At 35.2% G+C, this 12,372-nt stretch overlaps 1 protein-coding gene across 1 annotated transcript in view; it reads left to right on the top strand.

Moving 5' to 3' along the window:
- The window catches only part of LOC141685930 (uncharacterized), a 66,590-nt gene that overhangs the window by 32,128 nt on the left and 22,090 nt on the right, over nucleotides 1-12,372 (top strand). The window lies entirely within an intron of this gene.

Here is a 12,372-nt window from a genome sequence, read left to right as displayed (position 1 = left end):
AATTAAAACTGGATAAACCAGCTGAAGTTAACATAGGCTTAATGACTAAGAAGCAGCTTAAGTACAAGCTGAAAGAGATTAAGGATGTAAACAAGGTAAAGCCACCTAGGAAAAATAGGAATGGAAAGGAAGGTGTGAACAAAAGCAATAATTATAAGTCTGTTCCTAATGCTCCAAGAAAGAAATGCAATAACTGTGGAAACACTAACCATCTTGCTTCTTTTTGCAGGAAGAATAAGGATATAAATTCTTTACCTCCTAAATCAGGAGTTAAGACTCAGTCTGTTAGGTTTAAACCACAAAATCCTTATTTTCATTGTGGTAGTTTATGGCATTCCATTTATACTTGTAAGGAATATCATAGTTTGTATTATGATTATTATCAAATAAAACCTTCTTTAAAGAAAGTTCGTATTATTCCTTCTAGTGTAAGTTCTGATGCAAAGTCTGATACTGTAAATTCTAATAAGAAAAATGTTAACATAAACTCTGATGTTAAATCCACTGCAAATGTTAACAAACTTAATAAGGCCAAAGGATCCAAGCAAGTGTGGGTCCTTAAAACTAATCATTAGTGGTCTTTGTGATTGCAGGGCAACTGAAAAAATATCCTAGTTCTGGAAAGTGGATGTTTAGAACATATGACTAGAAATAAAGCCCTGCTATCAGACTTTGTGGAGAAAGCTGGCCCAGGAGTTTTTTATGGGAAAAACTCTGGGATATGGCAATATCAATCTTGGGAATGTCATCATTGAAAAAGTAGCTCTAGTCTCAGGATTTAAAACACAATCTGCTGAGTGTTAGTCAAATTTGTGATAGAGGCTATCATGTGGATTTCTTTGAAGAACACTGTGAAGTTGTAAGCAAATCTACATGCAAAGTTCTTCTAAAGGGATACAGGCATGGTAACATTTATGAAGCCAAACTTTCAACAAGTTCTGATGGTTCTGCAATCTGTCTGTTAAGTAGAGCATCAATTGAAGAAAGCTGGGATTGGCACAAGAAACTCTCTCATTTAAATTTCAACAATATAAATGAACTAGTCAAGAAAGATCTTGTGAGAGGACTACCAAAATCAGTATTTGCTCCTGATGGCCTTTGTGATTCATATCAAAAGGAAAAACAAAGAAAATCTTCATTCAAGAGCAAGACTGAATCTTCAATTCTTGAGCCTTATCACCTAATACATGTTGATCTATTTGGTCCAGTGAATGTCATGTCTATTGCAAAGAAGAAATATGTTATGGTCATAGTAGATGAGTTTACCAGATACACATGGTTGTATTTCTTACACACAAAAAGTGAAACTACATCTATCGTGATTGATCATGTCAAACAACTAGATAAATTGGTCAAAGACTCTGTGAAAATTATAAGAAGTGATAATGACACTGAGTTCAAGAATATGATTATGGAAGAGTTTTGCAAAGACCATGGAATAAAGCAGGAATACTCTGCTCCTGGAACTCCACAGCAAAATAGAGTTGTTGAAAGAAAGAATAGAACTCTTATTGAAGTTGCACGAACTATGTTTGATGAAGCAAAGTTACCAATCTACTTTTGGGCTGAAGCTATGCTGACTGCTTCTTTTACTCAGAATGCAACACTTATCAACAAGCATGGAAAGACACCATATGAGATGGTGAAGAAAAAAAGCCAAATCTGAAGTACTTTCATGTATTTGGATGCAAGTGTTTTGTTCTTAAGACTCATCCTGAACAGCTATCCAAATTTGATCTAAAAGCTGATGAAGGAATTTTTGTTGGATATCCACTTTCCACAAAAGCCTTCAGAGTCTACAATTTAAGAATAAGGGTTGTCATGTAATCTATCATTGTCTCTTTTGATGATAAGAAGATTACTGGACTTGAAGATTTCAATGATCATGATTAGCTGAGATTTGAGAATGAAGCTTTAAATTCTGATTCTGTAAATTCTGATAGTCTAAATCCTGATACTGCAAACTCTGATGGGTTAAACTCTGATGTTCTTGAAACTGTGGTGACTACGCCAAAGGAAAATGCACCTGTGCAGGGGGAGCATATTGAAGATTCAACCACATCTCAAGAAGCATCAGAACCTAGAACAGGCTCTTCAAGTTCTGATTCATCAAGTTCTGATAATTCTGGAAACTCAAATTCTGAAGGATCCAACTCAAAGAGCATAATTTCAGGGGGAGTATCAGAAAATGTTCAAGTGCATCCACTCATATGGCCACTGCAACAAAATTTGCTAAGGATACTGGTACATCAGTAGATATTACTGATTACAGAGGTATGATTGGCTCATTACTCTATCTAACTGCAAGTAGATCTGATATCATGTATGTTACCTGTCTTTGTGCAAGATTTCAAGCAGATCCAAGAGAACCTCACTTAACAGCTGTGAAAAGAATTTTTAAGTACCTTAAGGGTACAGCTGATCAGGGATTATGGTATCCTAGGGAATCAGACTTTAAGCTAATAGGTTACTCAGATGCAGATTTTGCAGGGTGCAAAATTGACAGGAAAAGCACAAGTGGAAGCTGCCAATTTCTTGGAGGCAGATTAGTTTCTTGATTTAGCAAGAAACAAAAGTCAATTTTCACATCAACTGCAGAGGCAGAGTACATTGCTGCAGGAAGCTGTTGTGCATAAATTCTTTGGATGAAGAATCAGTTACTGGATTATGGGTTAGAATTTTCTAAAATCCCTATTTAATGTGATAATCAAAGTGTTATTTCTATGACAGGTAATCCAGTTCAACACTCAATGACAAAGCACATCAGCATTAGGTACCATTTTATAAGGGAACATGTGATGGAAGGTACAGTGGAATTACATTTTATTCCAACAGATCAACGACTAGCAGATATCTTCACAAAACCACTGTGTGAAGCTACTTTTACAAGATTGGTAAATGAACTTGGAATGGTTTCAGGTTCTTTCTCTAAATCTGTTTAGTTTATGTTCTGATACATCAGACTTTATGATCAGTATTTACAGATATTAGTCTCTTTATGTAATCTGTGCTAAAATTGAAATTTACTAAGTGTTGATTGTTGTCTGATATGAACTTCTAAACTCTGATAGTGATATGAATGTTTCTCTGACTATTCAATCCAATGAGGATAACTGTGGTAGATGCTGACCTAGTAGTCACTAATATACTAAAGATCCAATGTTTGAAGTAATTGTTTATGTGGTAATCTTTTAACACAAGAAAATTTTGATATTGAGCTTGGTTAGGTTTACTTTGTGTATCTTATTACTAAATCAAAAACTAGAATAGTGCTTCTTATCTGTTAGGTCCTGATGTTGGTAAATCTTATGGATGTACTAAGTGCTGATAAGCCTCACTTATCAAAAGAAAAAGAAAAGAAATAAATATCAGGTACTCCTTTGAGATCTAGAGAAAAATTTATGTGGAAGCGAAGACCCAAGTGCATTGTTGGTATTAAGTAATATGCATTAGAAAAGCAAAATAAAATTTTCTTGGTGACTTTTCACATTCTCTGATTACTGGAGAAATACTCTGATAATAGCATAAATTCTGATAAGCAGTTGTGACTCACTTACACTGAGAAGCCACTGTAAAAAGGAATTTCAAAAGATGCATAAAATGAGAACAAAACAGTTGAGGTGGACTCATGCATGATCTCATTCTATAGTAGACTTCAGACTAATAACAGATTTTAAGCAAAGTTCTTAGTTATGCCTTATTTCTAAGATGTACTGAAGTGAATCAGACTTTACTCTTTGTCTGATATTTAGCTTAATGCACACACTTACACTCCATATAAATGATGAAAATTATTGTGGTGATCAATGTTGTTTTAGATGAACAGTTTAAGTGTCAATTGCATAAATTCTGAGGACAAGTTCTGATGATTAAGTTCTGTTGAAAACATATCAGTATTTGTGTGAATAATTACAGAAATAAACATTCACTTTTTGAGTAAAGAAGCCATATTCAGATGACTTTTAAGTTCTGATAAAAATCAAGTTCTGATGCTGACATGACAGTATTTATTTTCTTGATTTATTTTTAGGTCAATACTTGAACGGTTATATTTTATCAGAATATTAGTTTAAGTGAGATAAAGACAGTAATAATCATTTTTTTAGTGAGAACAATTGTTTTTTAAAAAGAAACTGCATGTGCATAGTAATCATTACTTATTTCCCGTGCCCATTAACTTTTGTCTTAACTGCTGTATGCCTTACAGGTGTATAGTCTGTTTCACTTCTCAATAACTGTTGTCACATGGGGTGTCTAAGTAAAAGAGATAAAAGATTTTCAAATCTTTTATTTTCATCTCTATTCTATTTACTCTCTCTCATTTTCTATTCTCTCATATTTTCTGACGGTTTGCTATACAGACTTTTTATCAAACACTTTTCATGCATTCTAACTTCTCACCTATTCACAATGGCACCCAAGGATATAATCTTTAATGAAGCAAAGTTCGTCCCCAACAACTATGCTTCCATTCTCACTAAGAGTGAAGCTCCTTCAAAACTTCATTTTATACAGGATTTCTTATCTCATAGTGAAATTGGGTTCGCTTTGACACAGTCATACAGTATATCTGAACTCAAGTTCTGACATTCTGGCATACTGGACATTATGATGATGGTGGTAAGCATGGGACTCCAAGCATCATATTTACAGCAAATGAGGTTGAGTATGTTGTTACTCTGGGAGCAGTTCGAAAAGCTCTACACCTACCTGAATCCTGTCAATTCAGTTCTGCTGTGGAGGAGCCCTTGCTACAGCAAATGATGGCTAATCTTGGGTATGAATAGAGTTTGGCTAAGTTGGGTCAACTTAAACGCCCATATATTCGAAAGGAATGGAGCTTCTTCTTCGATTGCATCACGAAGATGTTTGCCAACAAGTGCTCAAATTTTGATGCCATTCCTATTCTGACAAGACAAATTGGGTATGCACTCCTAAACCAGTCTCATTTTGATTATGCTAAGACTGTGTTATGTTTTATAGGAGATAGAATGAAAGAGGACAGGAATGTAGTTTACTTTGCTAGGTTCTGTCAGTTAATTTACAATTACTGTACAGAAGATGAACCAAAACTAGCAGGTGAACTCATAGAACCTTTTAGGTTAGCAAAAAGGGCTTTTACTGATCTTTTCACTGCTGACAACAAGAAGGGAGTTTTGAGACCCCTTAGTATTCCTTTATCAGTAAAGCAGGCTCTTGTAAATGCTGATGTTGCTACATATTCATTGTTATATCCTGATGTCCAACCTACCAACACACAACAGCCATCAGCACCTAATCCTGTCACTCCACAAACACAAACATCAGCACATACCAATCAACCATCAGCACCTACTGTGAAGCCTTCTTCTTCTAAAGTAAAGAGGACAAAGACTGTACCTCAGACACAACAGAATAGAAGGAGGATGATTCTGAGAGATGAATCAGAAGATGAGGCACAGGTTCAAACATCAGAACCTGTTGTAAAAGCAGCAGAGGAAGTGAATCCTCAGAAAACAAAGGAAACTGGGAGTTCTAGGCCCCTCAAAAGGCTTAGAAAGATAAATTATGATGACAAAGCTCCCAAAGTCTCTCCACCCTTGAAGAAAGTGAAGAAATAAAGAGCTAACAAGGAAATAGCTGAGTCAGATTCAGAGGATGTGGAAGCAGCAACTAAGGAAGGGGATTAGGAATCTCTGATTCCAAAGGAGCCAATTGTGATTGAATCCCTTCCATCTACACAACCAGAATTTGCTGAAGCCACTGCATCTACACCTCCACTGTCACCAGTTCAAGTTGAAGAAACTGCTCAAGACAGAGTGCCTACACCTCATGTGTCTCCTATCATTGAACAAGTACATGCTAAAGACCCAGGTATAAGTGCTGAAATAGACATTCACAACTTGAATATGCCTGAGGTTTTGTACTTAGAAGCTCCAACCATTCTTCAACATACTTCACCCACAACACCAATTTTAGATGCTGATTATAATGCAGATATTCCAACAACACCTCTTTTGAATCTAGATGATGAAGATCAGATATTAGGTGAGCATTAGAATTTGGATGTTGATCAGAACTTAGAGGATGATTTTGAAACCTCTATAGCCTCACACACTATTATTTTAATAGAGGAAGCTGATTCTGCAGGCTCTGTAAGTTCTGATGCTGTAAATGTTGATACTACTGGTGAAGCTGCTATAAATCTAAATGATGATGCAGCTGGTCCTTCAGGACATGCACCTCAACAAGTTCTAGGCAAAGCTGATTTAATCAAGAACTTTGTTAGAGAGGATGCACCAGTACCTTGGAGTGAAACTCCAAGAGGACAAGAATGGATCAAGGAGTGGAACAAAGTTGATTTTATTTCTACTGCAAATATTCTTGCTGAGCACATGGCTAAAGCTGATGAGATGCTGGTGAATAATGACTTCAAAGCACAGCTCAGAGTTACTGCATTGAGTACAAGGCACCTTCAAGGTCAACACTCAATAACTCAAGCCAAGGTGACCAAAATTCAAGAAACACTGATTCAGCAAGACATGAATGTTAAACTGGATAAGAACATGTTTTTCAAGCCTACCTTTAGCAGAGTTGAGGCTATTGAGAAAGCTCAGGAAAAACAGCAAGCTCAGATTGATGAGGTACTAAAGAATCAAGCTTCTCAACAAGTTCAACTAAATGAAATCCAATCTTCAGTGGAATTACTTCTCTCTCTCCTATTACCTGATGATGCCAAAAAGGGGGAGAAAGTGATTAAGTCCAAATGCTCTACTGATTTAGCACTGAAGAAAAAGGATGATGGAAATGATGACCAGGGAAACTCTGAAAGGGGTAGAGGTCATGGTCAAGGCAAAGGCTTTTCATCGAGGAAAGCAGGAACTTCTACACAGAGATCAAGCTCTGATGCTGATAGAAGAAAAAGTTCTGATAAGCAAGTTCTGACTAAGCCTGATGTTCTGATACAAGGTGAAAGTCAAGAATCACAGAAGTTTATGCAGACACTGAAGCTTAAGGGGAAGGAAACATCAGTTTACTATCAAGACCCCAAGTTACAGAAGCTGGATGAAGAAATTTCAAAAAGATTATTTCTCAAAGACAATCCAGGAATGGACCTTGAAAGTCTGAAAGAAGAAGAAGCCAGACTTAAAGCAGAAAATGTCAAATCCAAGTCTAAAGCTTCTATTACTGCAAAGAAACCTCCAAAGCCTAAGGGCATTGTGATTAAAGAGAAGACAAACTCTGAGGCAACCAAAATTGAATCCAAAGCCAAATCACAAGTAGAGGTAGATCCAAGGTTCAAGGGCAAAGATAAAGTTAATGAACCTGTAAAAATCTATCTGCCATTTATGGATCTGGAAATAAAGGATGATGAAGATACTAGTCTGATTTTGAAAAAGAAGAAGAATATTCAACAACCTCTGACAGAGCTCATGTTGTTCAAGATCAGGACTTAGTAAATTCTGATATGACAATGAAGCAAGCAACCTCTAAAAAAGCTCAAGTTGTCTTGATATCAGAAGATAAAGAAAAGGAAACCTCTGACATAGCTCATGTTAAACCTTCAAAAATTCTACTACCTGGGTTTACTAAAGCTCAACAATCTACTCAACCTTTGAAGACTACATCAAATGATTTTGAAGCAAGAGTTATTAGTGGGAAGGAAGCTAGAGACAAATCAGGATTGGGTAGTTCTAAAGAAAAGAGAGTAAATAATACTACCTCTGATCCAACCTCTTTGAGTGAACCGGGAGTAGGAACAACTCCTGAAAGATTGAATCAACTGGAGTCTGTACAAATGGTTTACCACTCTGTATTGAAAGAAGATATCATGTTATATTTCATGACAGATGGGAGGGTATTCCAGATTAGAAATGATTCTATTCGTTTGAAGTACTTTGAAGAATTGCAACATGTATTATTTCTACTTCAAGTGAAAAATAGATCAACAGATGGTGCTGCCAGTTACTTAAAATATGATATTCAAATGCAGAAGAAACTTTATTCTGTAAAGTCTGACAGACCATACTATTCTAAGTACAGAGCTCACAATGGTGATATTTTTGAGATGAAGCCTAATACCGCCAAAATCACTACATTTCTTGGTATTAAGGGTCTTGAATTCAATCTAGAGTCTGATAAAGACTATGTCATCAGACTAGATCAGGAAATAAGGAAAGCAAAAATAAATGATCTCAGGGCTGCTATCTTCCAGACAGGAGAAGATACTGTTGAACTTAAAGATGCAAAAAGGAGGATGCAGAATGAACTTGAATATGTTGAGAGGAGTTTGTTCAAGAACTATCTTAGAACAACTCCTGACATTAGAGAGATCATACAATGAATCCAAGTCAAGAACTACAGCTGATAATTTTTGAAGGATATACAGGTTAAGGCTGATATCAGACTTTAAGGATGGTAAAAGCTACAAGGACTGTAACACCCCCAGATCCGGGGTCGAGGATCCGGGTCGTCACGGTCTTTCTTTCCACAATATCACTTCACTTAATTAATAATAATAACCTTATGCTGTGACCCCACACTAACACACACCACAACCCGTTATAGTCTCAGAGATGAAATTTAAATAAGTACAAGTCTTTGAATCCACAATTTAAAAGTTATTACAACCCAAAATGATTACTTGATAAATTTACAGTTAATTGCCATTATCTGCCACAAGTTATAATTATACATAATTGATTCTCAAAAGTAGATGGTCTGATCTACAATAGATCTACCTCTGCAGCTATAGCAGCTACAACATCAACGGGAAGACGCGGGACGCTTCCCACGCGCTTGCGCTGGGTCTGCTGGAGTCTGGCCATCTTTCCTAACTGTTGTTGTGTGATGAAGAAATAAAGCAAGGGTGAGCAGCAAGCCCACCAAAATAATATGTATAATGATTTATAATATATGAGCCTACTCATAATACTCATGAAAGTCTTGGTCAAAAGAAATGAACCAAGTTTGATATCTTAATGCGATGAAGTCGCAAAATATTCAGTATATATACATATATACTTTTCAAAATATTGGAAGTCCTCTTCCATGCATAATATACACAAAATCCCAGTATATAACTGTATATATAAAAAAAATATCGTTGCAAGGTGATCTCATACATCTAACCTTGTCTCAACGTTTTTCTGAAAATCTTTGTCATTCATAAGACAATTATTAACTAGATATAAGTTTAAAAGATGAGGTTACCAAATACCCCAATATACTTATATCTTTCCCAATACTACTTGAACTACCACCGTTCAAGTTATAATCAGTTTCAAAAGTTCATCACATAGATGAGACTACAAGACAAGATTTGAATAGATTCAATCTTTGAAATATTATTGAATGAAAAAGTTATGAGATACTTTATTTAGTCCCGATATATATATATCCACATATATATATATCTCTAAAACATTTCCTGGAACCTCTGTTATGTAAAGTATGAACAGAGTTGCAATATCCAATGAATTTAGAAGGAAAAGAAAACCTTTGGCATAAACCAGATATCTTGCTGATCAGGCAAAGATACCCATAAGTAACCTTTTCTACTAGTAGATGGACGAATTCCCCACTGGTCATCACCCTGGTCATAATTAGGACCTTATGCTGGACTGCCACTCAGCCACTTATGCATTTGATGGACTCCCACTGAGCCACTTACACTATCATGGACGCCCACTGAGCCCATGTTGCTTATGCCGACTCAATAGATGGACTTACTTCCCGAACGTTGGGTAAGTAATCAATTCATTTACCAAAACTGCAACCTTGTTGCGAATATAAAATACACCACAGAGCCGGATTCCCCAGGTTTTGAACGAGTATTTAAATCCCCTTTAAAGGAAGATCTTAAATATAAAAATGAGTTTTGGGATCCGCTCTAACTTTTTAAAAATCATTTTGAAGACTCGAAAACACTTTAAAGAGTGTTTGGAGTAAAGCTGATTTAATGAAGTAAATCAGTCCCCAGAATATTTAGAAAATGACTGAATATTATTATTTAAATAATATTCCCATAAAGAATAATCTTTTATAAAAATAATTGAAGTAGAAGTTTTAAAACTTATACTTGAAACGAGTATTAAATAACCAAAGATATACTTATATGAAAGTATTATCTTTATTTGAATAATCGAAAATAAGTTTGATTATTGACACCTTATTCTTTAATAAAATAAAGAATATACCTCAGCAAATAATCGGAGTCATAGATCCTCAAATGAATATTCAAATAATATTCATTAAATAATATAAACTGAGTCATAAGCCTTCGAATGAATATTCAAATAATATTCAATAAATAATATAAAAGAGTCATAAGCCCTCGAATGAATATTCAAATAATATTCAATAAATAATATAAAAGAGTCATAAGCCCTCGAATGAATATTCAAATAATATTCAATAAATAATATAAAAGAGTCATAAGCCCTCGAATGAATATTCAAATAATATTCAGATAAATAAATAAAAGGAGTCATACGCCTTCGAATAATATTCAAAATAATATTCAATAATAAAATAAAGTTAAAGTTATCGAATAAACCTTATTCGATTAATAGTTTGGAAAAACTATAACCATATATATATATAAATATATATATATATATCCATATCCATATATACAAAATCTACTCGGGATCCTCGACTCCCGGTTTTAGAAAATATTTTCACCTTTGGGTCCCTGTACTAAGGGTATACGCAAGTTACCGCTATTCTCTAGCATAGGTATTATCAACTGAACCAACAGATATATATTTCAAGAATATGAAACAGGCATGCATATACACCATATCACATGCTACAATATATCGCAAGAATTTGCTAAATAACCAATATGCATTTATCGCAAGATCATGCATATACAAATGTATACATCACAACAACAGTATAACGGATAGAATACTTGCCTGAGCGACTGGGGTTACGAATGGCTCGGGACGAGTCTGGTAACCTATAAACAACAAGTAAGTTGGAATTAAACCAAAATCACTTGTAAATCTATACTTTAACTAACTTAGACTCTAACGCTTATTCTGCGCTTACTGATTCTCTTAAGTCACTCGAGTACCCTCGGCTCCACCATTTTTAATAATTTAACCTTTACGAGTTTTAAAGCGATTCCTTCGCGAGTGTCTTACCAACTGCCTAACACACATACCATAAATGTTTCATACATTAATTAACCCTTTTTGGTCTTTAACCTATGTTTCAAAGTAAGGCGAGGGAAAAAGTTTCGTTCGCAAAACGCCGTTACTTGAAACGGTCGTTTCTCCTAAACCGTGCATCGGAATCGAACGAACTACATATCAAAACGAAGCTCGTAACATGAGCTATCTAAACATGGCAGTGGTCATAATCTAGCAGGGGGTTCTCGGGTCCTAATGCTATGCACAAAAACAGTCCAAAGAAAATCGGTCGTTACGACGGCTATGTTTACGCGATTACCAATATTTATACCACTCCAATTCTTTACCAATTCACTACAAACCACCCAACCATCATCAATACATCAAACACAACTTATATCAAGGCAAAGTCAGTCCATAATCTCAAGGTTTTCCAACTTATTCAACCGCAAACATGATCTACTAACCATAACTTAAGATTCATTAACCATTAACCAAGATCCATATCCAAAATCACCACAAATCCAACCAAACTATCTAACATACATGGATCTTGCTATACATACATGGATATTTCTATATATACATTAATCCATCCATGAACTCATCAAAACTCAAAGTTCAAACTATAAGTTAAAGGTGAAAGTTGTTTATACCTCCTTGAAGCTTCCTAACACAACCCAAGAGCTTTGAATGCCTAAAAGAACCTTGATCCTTGCTTGTATAACCTTAATCTTTCATAAAAATTCAAGAAAACTAAAGTTATTTCTTGAAGGTTACTATTCACCATCTTCTTCCTTGATTTATTGGAAGAGATTGTGAAGGAATTAGGAGCTTAAACTTATAGCATATCCATATCTATGTACAAGGAAGCTTAGATAATTACCTTGTGATTTAACAATGCTTGGAACTTGATTTTTGAAATTCTTGCCCTTGAAAAAGATGAAAAGCCGAGAGCAAGATGATGAGAATGAAATGATTTTGTGTTTTTTGATTTGTTTGGCTTAGCTTGGTTGTTTTTTGTTTTGTTTTTGGTTAATTACCTTAATAACCTTATATTTGTGTGGTTATAAACCAACCACACCTCCTCCTTCCCTATGTCATGCTTACATCACATTGCTATGTCATCCTCCCTTCCTTGTCCTCTTCTCATTGGTTGGGTGACATCACTTCCTCTAATCCCTTTGCTTAACTTCCTAATTGTTTGCCTAATGACCGCTGATCTGTTATACGGTTCGCTTAACTTTCGTTT

This window comes from Apium graveolens, chromosome 9 (genome assembly GCF_009905375.1).
Source record: "Apium graveolens cultivar Ventura chromosome 9, ASM990537v1, whole genome shotgun sequence".
Taxonomy (NCBI): Eukaryota; Viridiplantae; Streptophyta; class Magnoliopsida; order Apiales; family Apiaceae; genus Apium; species Apium graveolens.
The sequence above is the reverse complement of the archived record's forward strand: the minus strand, read 5'-3'. Positions and strand labels throughout refer to the sequence as shown.